The 15288-nt window shown below is 45.2% G+C and overlaps 1 pseudogene across 1 annotated transcript in view; it reads right to left on the bottom strand.

Moving 5' to 3' along the window:
* The window catches only part of LOC309974959 (methylosome protein WDR77-like), a 462921-nt pseudogene that overhangs the window by 371675 nt on the left and 75958 nt on the right, over positions 1-15288 (bottom strand). The window lies entirely within an intron of this gene.

The following is a 15288-nucleotide window of genomic DNA, read 5'->3' as shown; positions in this document are numbered from 1 at the left end:
GTTCACACTTTTGCTTAAACGGGCCATAATAACAGCAGTTATCATTTACTAATAAGTTACTTCTGTGCATTATTTCATTTCATGCTGGCAGCCACAGGTGAGGAAAGTGAAATTCAGTGACTCGCCCAAGGACACGCGCAGATAAGAAATGGAAGAGCCGGGATTCTCTCCCCAACAGAAAGCCCAGCCCTTAAACCACTCTGAACCAAGCAGACACGTAATGACGTTAATTCCCATAATTCCTGACCGACCCCGCCTCACATCGGGCCGGGTCTGACAGACACTCCAGTTGGGTTCCCAGGCCTGACCCGGCAGTCCCCCACCGACCTACACGCTCTCACCTGGGGTCTCTGGGTTCCACCTCTCGGGGTTCCAACCCCAACTGTAAAGGGCCTGAGAACACGTGAGGCGGGCAGCCCTGAGGGAGGGATAGGGGCGGAGTCTGTTGGTACGCAAAGGGCGGTACCCCAGGCGTGCTGGCGTCCGTATCCGGCAGAGGACGCTCTCCCCCACCGAGGGCTTCCCGGAGGAGGTGCCTGGTGACAAAGGACCTTGAATGCCTACTTGCCTGCCTGCTTGCCTGCCTGCTTGAGAGTTTAAACTCGTTCATAAGGCGATGGGGAGTTACTGAAACCTGAACCTGAACCTCTAGAGGAGTGTCAGAATCAGATCTAGATTTTTATTTTAATTATTTATTTTAATTATTGTTATTTATTTTAATTATTGTTATCTCAAGTATAATTCATATAGATGAGAATGCACACCCGATGCAATGCCCAACAGAGAGATTAGAAATAAAAAGCTAAAAATGTCGTCTCACTCCCCAACTCTTGGGAGCAACCTTCCTTCCTTCCTTCCTTTCTTTCTTTCTTTCTCTTTTTAAAAAATTCATATAACTATGAATAATATACTCATGCCTCTATTACTTGGTTTATTAATGTTAACAGTATCTATTGACTACCTGCTGTGTGATTTCATTAATCAACCTTTCCCCCTTTCTCCTCCCAGTTTTTGTTTTTATATTTATCTTTTTTTTTTATTCCATTGGTTGCCGTTACAGTCTTCTCTCTGTATGGGGGATTCGGTTCCCCAGCCCCCAGGCGCACCAAAATTCCCGAATGCTCAAGTCACTTATATCAAATGGCACAGCATTTGTATATAACGCATGTAGCTCTTCCCAAATACTTTGTCATCTCTAGATTATTTATAATACCTCATGTAAATGCTGTGTAAATATTTTGCATGTGCCCAGCAAATTCAAGTTTTGCTTTTGGGGACTTTCTTGAAAATTTTTAAAAAATATTTTCCATCTGAGGTTGGTTGAATCCAGATCTGGAACCAGAACATATGGAGGGTCAACTGTATCCGTTTAAATAATAGTCTTAAATGTCTGTTTCTTCTTTAGATTGTATCTCTTGACTCTCCCGTGTGAAATGAATAATTTCCCCTTGATTTCCCCTCCCCCCTCTGCCTTCCTCCATCAACTCAACCTTAACTTTTGCTTTAAGGTTGTTAGCATGTACACTCTCTCTTGTAAACATAATTCAGTTTGCCATACTTTGCCTGTATGTATTTCTTAACATTGAAAACCAAATGACATTTATAACATTATGACTATGTAAATACTTTCATTTCAGAACCAGGGATTTGATAGACCTCACTGAGAGGGAGATGGAATTCCCCAGCACTGAACCTGTGACATGTGAGGCTGAGAAGCTTCCAGGTCAATGAATTACTACACCCAGTTAGAATGAATACATTTAGATATATGTAGATTAACATGGATGTATCTCAAAGACATAATGTTGAATTAAAAAAGCAAATGTTAGTGAGGGAAACTGAGTGCTGGGTATACGGAAACTCTCTATACTAATCTTCAATATTTTTCTTTAAATCTAAAACTCTTCTAGAAAATAAATTTTAATTAAAAAAAAAAGGAAGTTGTAGCGTGATCCATATTGAAAACTCTCACGATATGGCTGCCAGGGTCACAAATGAGGTAAGAGTTGAGATTGATGTCACCAATGACCACAATTACTGCTCTAAAGAAAAAAATTGGGGGAGTGAGATGACCTCCCACTATGGAATGTCCTGGCCATGATAGCAGAGACGTGGACCAGGACTCCTAAGACCAAGTGGACTGTTATTCTGGTCCATTCAGATAATGGATGTCTCCCACCACTGGGCAAAGAAAGGGGGAATGAAGGTACCACGTGGCATAGAGGATAAAAGGACAATGATGGCTAATACAAATAGTGCTACTTCAAGCCAGGGACTGGTCTAAATCCTTAACCTATATTAATCCTATGTTTATCTCTTTTAATTTACCTATATTAATTCTTACACCAAGTCTAAGAGGTAAATACTGTTATTATCCCTATTTCATTTTTTAAAATGTATTTATTTTATTTTTGTCTGCGTTGGGTCTTTGTTGCTGCGCACGGGCTTTCTCTAGTTGCAGCGAGCGGTGGCTACTCTTCATTGCGGTGCGCGGGCTTCTCATTGCGGTGGCTGCTCTTGTTGCGGAGCACGGGCTCTAGGCGCGCGGGCTTCAGTAGTTGTGGTTTGCGGGTTCTAGAGCGCAGGCTCAGTAGTGGCGCATGGGCTTAGTTGCTCCGCGGCATGTGGGATCTTCCCGGACCAGGGCTCGAACCCGTGTCCCCTGCATTGGCAGGCCGATTCGTAACCACTGCGCCACCAGGTAAGTCCCTAGGTTTTCTACTCCTTATAACATTTGGTGAAATTCATTGGAAAATTATATGGTGCCATTTGGTGAATGAGACATTTTACTACTACGTTGATTTATTAAATGACTATTGGTTTGTTCAGTTCTATTTGCTTTTGAAACAATTTTAGCAATTTATATTTTCCTAAAATTTGTCCATTTTTTCAAGGTTTTCAAATGTAATGGCACAAAGTTGTCCATAGTATTCCATGATTCAAAAGATCTCTGTTGTATCAGAGTTATATTCCCCTTTTCATTCCTAATAATGTTTATTTGGGCTTGTTCTCTTTCTCTCTCTCTTGATCAGTCTTTCTAGGGTGTTTTTCAAAGAATTAGACTTTTGTTTTGTTTGTTATCTGTTTTTTTTTGTTGTTGTTGTCATTATATATATACATATATATATGTATGTGTGTGTGTGTGTATATATATATATATATATATATATATATATATATATATATATATATATATATATATATATATGCCGCACCACACAGCTTGTGGGATCTTAGTTCCCCAACCAGGGATTGAACCTGGGCCCCAGCAGTGAAAGTGCCAAGTCCTAACCACTGGACCGCCAGGGAATTTCCATTGTTATTATATTTTCTACTTCCTTATCTTCTGCTCTTTCTTTCATTACTCGATTTCTTCAACTTCCTTTGGTTTACTATTGTTCTTTTAATTCCTTCTTAACCTGAACCTTCAGCTCATTTTAAAAACTATTTTTATTCATAATTAATTCATTTAATGCTATACATTCTTCTCCAAGTACTTCTTTAGCTGCATCCTACAAGCCCTCATAGGTAATGGTGATGCTTTTATCATCATTCAGCTATAAGTATTTTATAATTTGTTATAATTTACTCTCTTATTCATGGATAATTTAGAAGTTTATGTGTGCATTTAGGGTTCAAATAAATGAAAAAATTAAAGCTACCTGTTATTATTGAAAATAAATGTAATTTTACTGCATTGTGATGAGAGAAAACGGTATATAATGTTGACTTTGAGAAATGTTTAAGATTTCCTTTGTGAGCCATTAATATTTGTTGTGTGCTTCAACTACTGAGCCCAAGTGCCACAACTACTGAAGCCCACACGCCTAGAGCCTGTGCTCCGAAGCAAGAGAAGCCACCACAATGAGAAGCCCACACACCTAAACAAAGGCCCAATGCAACCAAAAATAAACAAATAAATAAAAATAAAATAAATTTTAAAAATATTTGTGTGCTTGAAATAATGTAAATTCTCAGTTTAATGGTGTAAGCTTTTCTTGCCTCTTTATATATTAAAGGTTTATAACCACATTTTCAAATCCATAGTAATCTATAGTAATGTGAATCTGTAGAAATCAGCATTCAGTGCACAAAACAGAAACCACTCCAGGTATTTTAAGCAAAATGAGCATTAAGTTTTTACAGAGTCATTGGAAGGGCTGTAGGAGTGCACATGAGGTTGGGTCTCTGCGATGCTATCTATTGCTAGAACCACGTTTATGGTACACGGTTGTAACAAGCCAAAGAGTGGGACACCAGCACTGCCAACACAGACACTGCTTCCTAACATTCACAAAACCAGAGGCCAGTCATTGACACAGAAAAACTCGATGGCTCTAGGATTGTGCTTGTAAGCGATAACAGCCTCTCATCCACCTTCTAGATCTTGCACTGTGGCACCAAGTGGTGGAAACTAATCCACATCTGGAACACTAGCTGTAAGAGACTCTGGGAAACAGTTTTTAGCTTTCCATCCTCTGCACACTAGGGTGTGGGAATAGATGCCGAGTGGGTCCTTCCACATTTTCCTCTATAATATATTAATTTTTCATCTACTTGATCTATCAATTTCTGAGAGGTGTGTTTTTAAATCTCACACCATTATTGTGGACTTGTCAATTTCTCCCTTTACTTCAGTACATTCCTGCTGTATATACCTCAAAACACTTTTTATAGTGCATACAAATTCATAAATAATATTAAATCTTTTTAGTACATTATAACTTTCATCAGTGCCAAATGTTCTTTCTTCTTATTAATGTTATTTTGCTTTAATTCCGTTTTTCTGATATTAATATGAATACATTTCTGCCTTTCAGTCAGTATTTACCTGGTGTAATTTTTCTATTATTTTCAACCTTTACGTGTAGTTTTGCTTTTCACTATTCGTCTTGTAAACGGCATATAGTTAGGCTTTAGAAATCCAATCAGAGCCTCTTGTCTCCCATTAGTGTGTTTTACCTATTCACATGATTGGGACGACTGATATATTAGGTCTTATTTCTACCATTGCTCTTTATGCTTTCTTATCACGAATTCTCTGCTTTCTTTTTATTCCTTTTGCCTTCTTTAGGACTTGTCAAATTATACTTACCCCCTTTATTTTCCTCCACCAGATTGGAAATTATATTTTCCTATTTCTAATCTTTAACAGTTACCCTTAAATTTATAACATATGAACTTTCATTTATACTTATCCAAGAAAGTCTACATTGACATTTTTGTTCTTCTCCCGAGTAAGACAATTTCCTTTAACATGATTTCACCCCTCCTAAAACATCTCCATTTCTTTGCTATTTTAATTTCACCCTTTTTCCCCTTTCTTTTAAGACGTATAAAATTATTCTTTAACTTTTTTACAGTCAATACTTACTTCAATTTATCACCAGGATTTACTTTTTTTTTTTTCCCCTCTCAGATGCTTCTTGCATTGAACCCATAGAAGTGAAACTAGAGATGGAGTAACCACATGGGAGGATGCAGACAGGATGCAGGCGTCAGATGGTTTCTTTAGAAAATATCTATTGAACATTTGCCATGGGTCAGGACTTTCTGTATATTATCTCATTTAATATTCTCATCAGCACTATAAGGCATCATTATTCACTTTTTACAGAAGAGGAAAGCTGAGGTTCAAGTAGGTGAAGTAACTTCCCTAGGATCATGCACGATCTGAAGAGAAGTAGAGCTGGTAGTTCAACCTCAAGTCCAACGCCAAGGAAAGAGTATTTTGGTTTCCATGAGGTTTTTTTTCCTCCTGCTAATAAGTCATTTCTCTTGGAATAATTTTAGGCTCCCAGAAAAGTTACAAACATAATATAATACATAATTAGTTTTATCATAGTCATTGGGTATATAGTACAGAGTCTCATCACTGGCCCATACAAGGCCTCCCTTAAATTGCTTATGAATTTATGTATTTATTTTAATAATATAAAACAATCCATGGAGCCACTGCCCAATATGAAAAATAAAACACTGATAAGAACTTGCATCTACAATCTGGTCCTCCACACTTCAATCCACCCAAAGTGAATTTGAATCCTGTGTTCAGTGTTTTCCTGATTTCTTTTTTATGTAGTTTTATCAAATCTATATCTATTTCCCAAAAGTTTTTTTTTCTAGTATTCAATTTTTATAAAAAGGGTACCAGTTGAGTGTGATATTTGGCGATATACTTTTATTTTAATTAACTAATTAACTTATTTATTTATTTTTGGCTGGGTTGGGTCTTCGTTGCCATGCGCGGGCTTTCTCTAGTTGCGGTGAGTGGGGGCTGTTCTTCGTTGTGGTGCTCGGGCTTCTCAATGTGGTGGCTTCTCTTTGTTGTGGAGCATGGGCTCTAGGCGCATGGGCTTCAGTAGTTGTGGCATGCAGGCTCAGTAGTTGTGGCTCTTGGGCTCTAGAGCTCAGGCTCAGTAGTTGTGGCGCACGGGCTTAGTTGCTCCGTGGCATGTGGGATCTTCCCTGACCAGGGTCCTGCATTTGCAGGCAGATTCTTAACCACTGTGTCACCAAGGAAGTCCCCCTGGTGATATACTTTTTTTTTTTTTTTTTGCGGTACGCGGGCCTCTCACTGCTGTGGCCTCTCCCGTCGCGGAGCACAGGCTCCGGATGCGCAGGCTCAGCGGCCATGGCTCACAGGCCCAGCCACTCTGTGGCATGTGGGATCCTCCCGGACTGGGGCACGAACCTGTGTCCCCTGCATCGGCAGGCGGACTCTCAACCACTGTGCCACCAGGGAAGCCCTGGTGATATACTTTTATCACTCAAAATTATGTTGCTAAATTCCATGCAGACTGTTGCACTTAACCTTACTGCATTCATTTTGACTGCTGTATAATACTCCATTGTATGTTATTCGAGAATTTCTGTGTCTGTTCTCCTGCCAGTGCTTTTGTGCCAACAGAAACATTCTTGTATCTCCTGATGTACCTGGTAAGATTATCTCTTGAATATGGAGCTGGGAGTGGAATTGCTGGGTCACAGTTGTCTTAGTTTGGGTCCCCTAAAGCAGAGCCTGAGACAAAAGGGATGCTGATAATTTATTTGAGGAGTCATGCCAGGAAGCAGGAGAGAGTGAGACAGGGAAGGAGGAAAATACAACATAAGGGAGAAATATTGAGGTGACTGCCGGGGGCTGGTTCCCAGAATCGTGGGCCTGAAGGATGGACAGCAGGGGCATTTATCTGCAGGCTCCTGAGCCCCATTGATCAAGGGATGCCCCCAGGATGCTAACTTCCCTACGTTTCTAGGCTATGCTTGTGCATGGGCTGAGTGCTGCCACCCCCAGCCACCCAGTGGAGAAAACCCTGGGCAGAAAACAGAAAAATGTGTACCTATGCTGTGTGGGGAGCTGTCAGCACACGTGAGTCCTGAGCTGGGCGGAGGGGGTTTACAGCTGTGGCTTAAAGGTGAACTAAGGGGATGTGACACTGGCACCAGAGGTGACTACTAGATAGGATGGGTGAATGTTGGAGTTTACACCCTAATGCCCGACTGTGTTCCTAAGTAGTTGTGCCAACTTACAGTCCCACCACCAACGTGGGAGAAACCCAATGACTCTGCATCCTAACAGTGCCGTTTTCTCGCTTCTTAATGACCACTTTCTTTTTCTTTTTTTTTCTTTTCTTTTATTTTATTGAAGTATAGTTGATTTGCAATGTTGTGTTTATTTCTGCTGTACAGCAAAGTGACTCAGTTATACATATATATACATTCTTTTTCATATTCTTTTCCATTATATTTTATCACGGGATATTGGATATAGTTCCCTGTGCTATACCGTAGAACCTGTTGTTTATCCATTCTATATATAATAGTTTGCATCTGCTAGTCCCAAACTCCCAATCCATCCCTCCCCCAACCCCCTCCCCCTTGGCAACCACAAGTCTGTTCTCTATGTCTGTGAGTCTGTTTCTGTTTCATAGATAAGTTCATTTGGGTTAATGACCACTTTCTAATTCTTAGTAGCCTGCCTCTCTCTTTCTCTTTCTCTCTCTCTCTCTCTCTCTTTCTTCTTTCTATTTTTTTGGGGGGTCATATATTTCCTTTACATTTTTAAGGAAAAACAAATCTTTTATTTTTTCAAGGAGTAGTTTATCTGTTGAGAGTGTCAATTGCCTGGGACGTCGCCGGTGGTCCAGTGGGTAAGACTCTGTGCTCCCAAAGCAAGGGGCCCGGGTTCGATCCCTGGTCGAGGAACTAGATCCCGCATGCATGCTGCAACTAAGACCCGGCGCAGCCCAAAATAAATAATAATTTTTAAAAATGAGAGTGTCAATTGCTACAGAAGAACCTGGAAATATAAAGACTAAGAAAAGGCCCAGCGTATCACTTGTATGTGGAATTGAAAGTATGACACAAATGAACTTATTTATGAAACAGAAACAGACTCCCACACACATAGAAAACAAACTTATGGTTACCAAAGGGGAAAGGGGGTGGGGGAGGGATAAATTAGGAGTTTGGGATTAGCAGATATAAACTACTATATATAAAATAAACAACAGGGCCCTACTGTATAGCACAGGGAACTATATTCAATATCCTGTAATAAACCATAATAGGGAAAAGAAAAAAAAGAAAGAAAGGGCCCATCGTGAAGCCCGTTGGGTATTGGTGACTCCAGCAGGAGTGGCTGTGCTGGGTGTGTGGGGAAGGGGTGAGGGTTGAGTTGATCAAAACTCAGAGGGATAAGGGGTGGGGTGACAGAGGAAACCAAGCAGGCAGTTTGATAGCAAAAGGAAGGAGAGGATTGCAAGGTCAAGGGGAGAGGATTTCCAGAAAAGGGAGCATTGAGTTTACGGCCAAGTGAGAAGGAAGCAGGGAAGAGGGGATGATGGAGATGAAGGAGCAAGGGGCTGCCTCAGTGTTTAGAGCACGTGGGCAGTACAGCAGTACAGCTCTCTCCTCATGCACAAAGAGCACTGACTTAGGAGCCAGCTAGATGTAGGTTCAAATCCCAGGGCTGCCATTAGTGAGAGGGCGGCAATGCACCTGGCAGAGTGACGTGAGGAGCACCTAGACCAGTAACTACTCAACACTTGGTGGTTCTTTCCCTCCCTCCCCGCTCCCAAAGCGTCTGAAGCCCGGTCTAGATTGGCAGGCTGGGAGGTGACACTTGGCTGGGTGGCTGCAGGACCGGAAATTCCATGCGTCGGAGGAAGGGAAGGGGATGGGGAGAGCTGAGGCCTGGAGCCCAGATGGGAAGAAACAAAGGGGCTCCTGAGAATCAGGGAGAGACAGGGTGCTGATGGAGGAGGCCGAGGTGCTGCTCGTATGGCAGAGAAGTTGCCACTGATTGAGGGCTCCGGGGCTGGGCCTTCCTGGCTGGGCATCAGCCGAGTGAGTAGATGTGGAGTCCTGACACAAAGGGCCTAGTCCTCCCTGTCCAAGCCTCTAGCCAGGGACCCTGGGTTCCTGCCCCACCTGGTCCTCCTCCTACATCCCCCTCCCAGTGTCCTGGGGCCCATCCACTGAGTCCTCCCAGCCAGAAACCTGGAAGTCAGACTCACCTGTCATCAGCCGTGAGGTCTATCAATTCCACCTCTCCCTCTGCTTTTCCCAGCAGTTCCCAGGGTTGGGGGCCTTCCTGGGGCACCAGGCAGCTCTCATCTGGCAGGATTCCCTCCAGTCAATTACTCAACGGGCTGGGCCTTGGCTCTGCTCTTTCCCTCTGGCTACCACACTGGATTCCACTATGGATTTATCTAGGGGGAAGCTCAGTCTTCACCCCCTGAGATGAGCTGATTTTTGTAAATTGGCTTCTCCAGCTGCTGGGGAGGGCCAGAGAGGACAAAGTTCATTTTCCATGGATGCCTTTGTGCACTTTCTTCCACCTGGCTTCACAAGCTGTGGAACCCAGGGAATGAAGGGACTGACCTGGACCACACTGAGCAGCCAGGAGGCGAGCCCCTGGAGGGAGAACAGAAGTCACTGGGAGCTAAGCTTCCCCGGAGGCACCCCCTGCACGGCCAGCACCGGGCCAACTCCTGCCAGCCAGCAACAGCACTACTGCTGTGCACTGCACGCCCCAGCCCCAGAGATCTTCAGCGGAAGGCAGTGGGGCTGCTCGCTCATAGGTCACAGCGCTGTCCCCTCCACCGAGGCCAGCCTGGACGGGCCTCTGGCTCAACATCGCTCCGCCTCCCAGGTTCTCGGATTTGCTGAAGGACATGTTCCAGGTTGTTGACTCATGAACTGGAAAACCAGAAGCAGACCCTCTGGGCCCCAGGCAAGAGGTTCCGGAACACAAGGATGCAGCCCCTCATCCTGAGGCTTGGTCTCGTCTGAAGGTGGAGATACGCCACTGTATCTCAGGACTCTGCTGAGGCTGCCAGCTGCCTGGACCCCAGCCCCAGGGACCTCCGCTAGGCACTTTTGCTCCTCTGACTCAAGGTCATGCCACTGGACACTGTGAACTATGTAGCCAGGGATCCCAGTCAAGGTTGCTGGGCACTGCTGGGCCTCTGACAGAGCCCTCCCAAGATGCTGCTTGAGCCTGGCTCCCCCTCTAAGACCTGGGCCATGGTTGAAGGGACTGGATTTCCTGGGCCTCTGAGCTCCTAGCAGCTGAGGCGATCAATGGCCAGATGCTCCAGGGTTCCTGATCCCCATCCCACGGGGTCGTGGACAGACGCAGTCAGCAGTAACCCCGGGCTGTGGCCGCTGCAGGTGGGCATGCCTGGTTTTTTTTGTTTTTTTTTTTTTTGCGGTACGCGGGCCTCTCACTGTTGTGGCCTCTCCCGCTGCGGAGCACAGGCTCCGGACGCGCAGGCTCAGTGGCCATGGCCCACGGGCCCAGCCGCTCCGCGGCATGTGGGATCCTCCCGGACCGGGACACGAACCCGCGTTCCCCTGCACCGGCAGGCGGACTCTCAACCACTGCGCCACCAGGGAAGCCCTCATGCCTGTTTTTATGCAAAGCTGCTGGCACCCTGCCCAAGATTGCTGATGGACACACGTCGTATCAACATGACTGCTTAGCACTGTCGACCTTGATCACCTGGCTGAGGTTGCGTTTGCCAGGTTTCTCCACTGAAAAAGTTATTCTGTGTCCCCCTCCCCCCACCATTGTACTCAGGAAGGCGGTCACTGTGTGTAGCACACACTTAAGCAGTGGGGCGTTATTCTCCACCTCCCTGAGGGCGGAGCGGCTACATAAATTATTTGGAAATCCACATGGGGCATTTGTCTCTTCTTAACACATTTATTTACATCATTTGTTCAATCATTTATTTGTATCAGCAAGGATCCATGGATATTTATTGTACACTTTGGGTTGTAATCCAATGCTACTTTATTTCTTTTGTCAGTCAAACTGGTCCAGCTTTGGTCACCGGGAGCTCTTTCAATTGGCTCCTATGTCCCTTTGACATTTGATGTACCCCCATTATTGTATGTGTGTCAGGGGACGGGTATATTTCCTATCTCCTTGGAGACCTTTTTTTTTTTTTTTTAAACATCTTTATTGGGGTATAATTGCTTTACAATGGTGTGTTAGTTTCTGCTTTATAACAAAGTGAATCATCCTTGGAGACTTTTGATGTCAGATATCAGATGAAGCTGAGACTCAGACTGACCCATCCCCCTTCACTCACCCCTGCCCCTTGCTACTGGGCTTCCACATTCCCAGCCCTGGCTGCACCTCTGACCATGGGGGACCTCGAAGCTGCTGGACACACCTGAACTTTGGACCCTGCCCTTTCCTCCCTCCCCAGCCACTGCCCTGCAGAAACAATGCCCTTTCCCCTGGTTGAGTCTGTCTGCCAGTTCCGGCCCCAGAAAACTTTGTAACCGTAGTGACGTAACTGCTGTCCTCAGTGTGTGTGAATAAACTTATTTAAAGAACAAAACAAAATAAAAATTCTGCCTCTATGATCTTTGCAACCTACCTTATCTTCTTCATTCCTGGACTTTAGATAAATGTCCTTTTGCCTAAAACTGTTTTTATTACTCACCCTCCCATCTGGTCAGGGTAGCATCAAGGTCTCTGCAATCAACCAGACTCGGATTCCAATCTTCGTGGCCCCGGGCAGTTACTTGACCTCTCAATACCTCGGTTTTCTCATCTGTAAAAGAGAAATAATAATAGCCTCCAAAGAGCTACCATTGAATGAGCCCCCCAAAGTATATTAGGTGATAACTTATGAGATGCACCTAATACTCCTAACACACATAGTAGATGCTCAATAAATGGAAGCTATTACCGCTATTAGTAGTGGGAGTAGTCCCAGTCTCTCCCTCAAATCCATCCTCTACTTCTAAAGCTCATACAAGACAATATCATTTTTCCACTCACAATCTTTCCAGAATCCAGAATCCAGAACCCCCTGGGATTCAAGATCTTACAGAATCTTGCCCTGCTCTAGGCCTTGGCCTCATCTTCCTTCTCAACCCAAATCTCACTGGACTATTCACTGTTCCCCAAAGAGGCCTTGCACTTCACACTTCCCTGCCTTTGCCTGTGCTGTTCCCTCTGCCAGGCTTTCTTATCTGGAGACTCCCAGGTTGGAAAGAGCATGGACTTCGAGTCCCACAAACCTGGGTGTAATCTGCATTTGGACACTGACTCTGCAGCTTATCAGCCATGTGACCTCAAGCGAATTCTCTAACCTCTTCAAGCCTCATTTTCCTTACTCATAAAATGATGATGATAATAGTAGTCATTTCATAGGAATGTTGTGAAGATTTCAGTAGATAATCCATGTGGAGCATGTCGCATAATGCCCGGCACACAGAAAATACTTAATAAATAGTCCTTGTCTTTCTTCTTACTAATATCAGGCAGCCAGAAGTTGCCTGCTCTGCCGGGCTCTGTTTATTGATGGATTCAAGGCTAAAAATAGAACTGCAGCCTTGGGGAGTAGGTCCTTCTGGAGCCAGGAATTGATGCCCTTGGTATGGTGGATGGGGAAGGAGCCAGCTTCTCCCTCTGGGGGCTGCTCAGAGAAACACAAATCTTACTGCCTCTGGCCTTTCTCCGTTATTCCCAGGGCAGGCATGTAGAGGCTGGACCAGCCCAGGCTGACGAGCTCTCCTAGCAGAGCGCTCTGCAATCCCACGAGCTGGCTGCTAACTCCAGAGCTGACATTCACTGGCTCTGTGACCTTGGGGTGGCAACTTTCCCTCTCTGAGGATCATTATTACTCCTAGCCCAGGAAACTGACAATGGTAATAACAAACAGATTACATGCACAGGGGCATTGAAGCCAAGGACCAGCTCTAGGACTTTGGGTAATGACTCCCCTCTCTGAGCTTCGGTTTCCGTATCTCTGAAATACTCACAGTAGTTCAGACCCTACAAGGCTGTCATGAGGGTCTAGAGAGGCCATGGCCAGCAGTCGCTGACAGCAGTGGAACCTGATGGGAACCTGAGTTATCTAATGGCGCATCTTCCTACCTGAGGGTGTAAGGAGCTGAGACAGAAATTCTGTAGCTATTGATCCACCAGCTTTGGAAAATGCAAAGAAATGCATCCAGCAGAAAAACACCTCATGTCTTTTGCTGCTAACAGGCAGGCCCTGCCAGTGGATAGACCACTTGTGTGCAATCGACTTCCCTTGCTGTCAGTTCAGTGCTCTGGGTGAGTTGTCTTGTCTCCCAGAACGAGATGCTGAGTTAACTAAAGCAGACCCTGAATTGCGGGCAGGAGTCCCCATTTTCCCTTCTGCAGTAGTAGTCTTAACAGTGAGGTCAAGGGCAAACAGCTGGCTTCCAGGGGCACTGAGCCCTCCTTCCCCACAAAGACACAGACATGGGGGGCTCAGATGGCCCACAACCTCCAGGTCACACAACCTGGGTTGCTTCTCCCCTTCTTCCCTTCCTGTGACAGGCCCTGTCAGGCTGTAGCCCTCCCTTATTTCTGACCATGAGATGGATACAGAATTGCATGACAGTAACATTAACAAAAATACACAATCCCATCGCCTTGCATTCCTCAGGGCAGGAAGATAGTACAGCAGTCGCTGCAAGAGATCAAGAGCCTGGGACCCGGGCGCCACATGCAAAGGCTTCCTTCCCAGCCACCTGCAAATGGTGCACCTGACAAGGGGAGAGGAAATCGTGTTCTTCTACCTGAAAGATGGAAGACTAGATGGTCACCTGAGGCCAGCAAGCCCTGTAGGACTGAACCCACTAGGCAGGGGGTGCTGATCCAGCGGCATCTAGGAGGAGATGCTGGCTCTGGATTCTCACTCTCCTGGGTTCGGATCTCGACTCCACCACTGGGGAACCCTGGGAAAAACCCCTGGTTTCCCTGGTGTGCATATTTATTTGTTTGTCGACATATTCACAGTATTCTTGCTTGCAGACAGTGGAGTCCACTCTGGCCAGTTTAAGTAGAAAGAGAATTTACTTAGGGATGTTAGGCTCATTGGATGATGGAGAACTGAGCTCTAGATGCAGCTCGGGAGCATCTCCAAGAAGCACATTGCAGAACTTGGACTGATGGGGGAGCTGCTGCTGTCACAGACCCCGGAACCAGTACTGCCTTGGCCACCACCCAGGCCAGCAAAAGGTGTGCCCCACATGTAGCTGTTCCCACACATAGCCATCTCCTGGTTGGTGGTCTCAGGGGGTGAGCGTGACTGGAGGAAAGTAGGTCACACATCTGCACGCTTCAAGGAGGGCTGACTTCTGCTTTGGGAAGGAGAAACTCAAGATATAAGGGCTCATCAACAGATAGAAAGGAATTTTTTAAACTGTTAAGCAGTGATGAATGAGAAATGTTCAGTACATCTTTCTTGTCTGTTTCCCCCACCTTGAGTGAAAGCTCCATGGGGCAGGTATCTTGAATGTCCTATTCACCTCTGGATCCCTAGCACCTAACATGGAGCCTGTGATGAATACACAGATAAATAAAATGTGGATAATGAAAGAACCACCTGTACTTTGAGGCTACTGGCCAAATCACAGTCTCTCAGGGGGGTCACAGCTTCATGCCTTTGGAAAAGCTGCTCCTTCTTTATGGCATGCCCGTTCCTCCACAGCCCCTTGCCTGAGGGTGAAGTTGTCTTCATCTTTCATTTCTCCGTTTCGACACCTCCTCCTGGAGGCCTTCCTTGATGTACAGCTCCATCCCTACCACTGCTGTCCTCACCACCATCACCACTCTGGGGATGCCCTGGGGAGCTGGTTTAGTCTGGTGGTTAGGAAGGCAAGCTCTACAGCCTGACTGGCTGATTTCAAATACTGGCTTCAGCTCTTACTAGCTGTTGGAGCTTGGATAAGTCTTGTAATCATTCTGAGGGTCGTTCTCCTCATCTATCAAATGGGGATAATAAC

The sequence above is a fragment of the Leucopleurus acutus genome, assembly GCF_964270905.1.
Source record: "Leucopleurus acutus genome assembly, chromosome: 2".
In the NCBI taxonomy this organism is placed as follows: Eukaryota; Metazoa; Chordata; class Mammalia; order Artiodactyla; family Delphinidae; genus Leucopleurus; species Leucopleurus acutus.
Note: the sequence above shows the minus strand (reverse complement) of the source record. Positions and strands in the feature narration are given on the sequence as shown.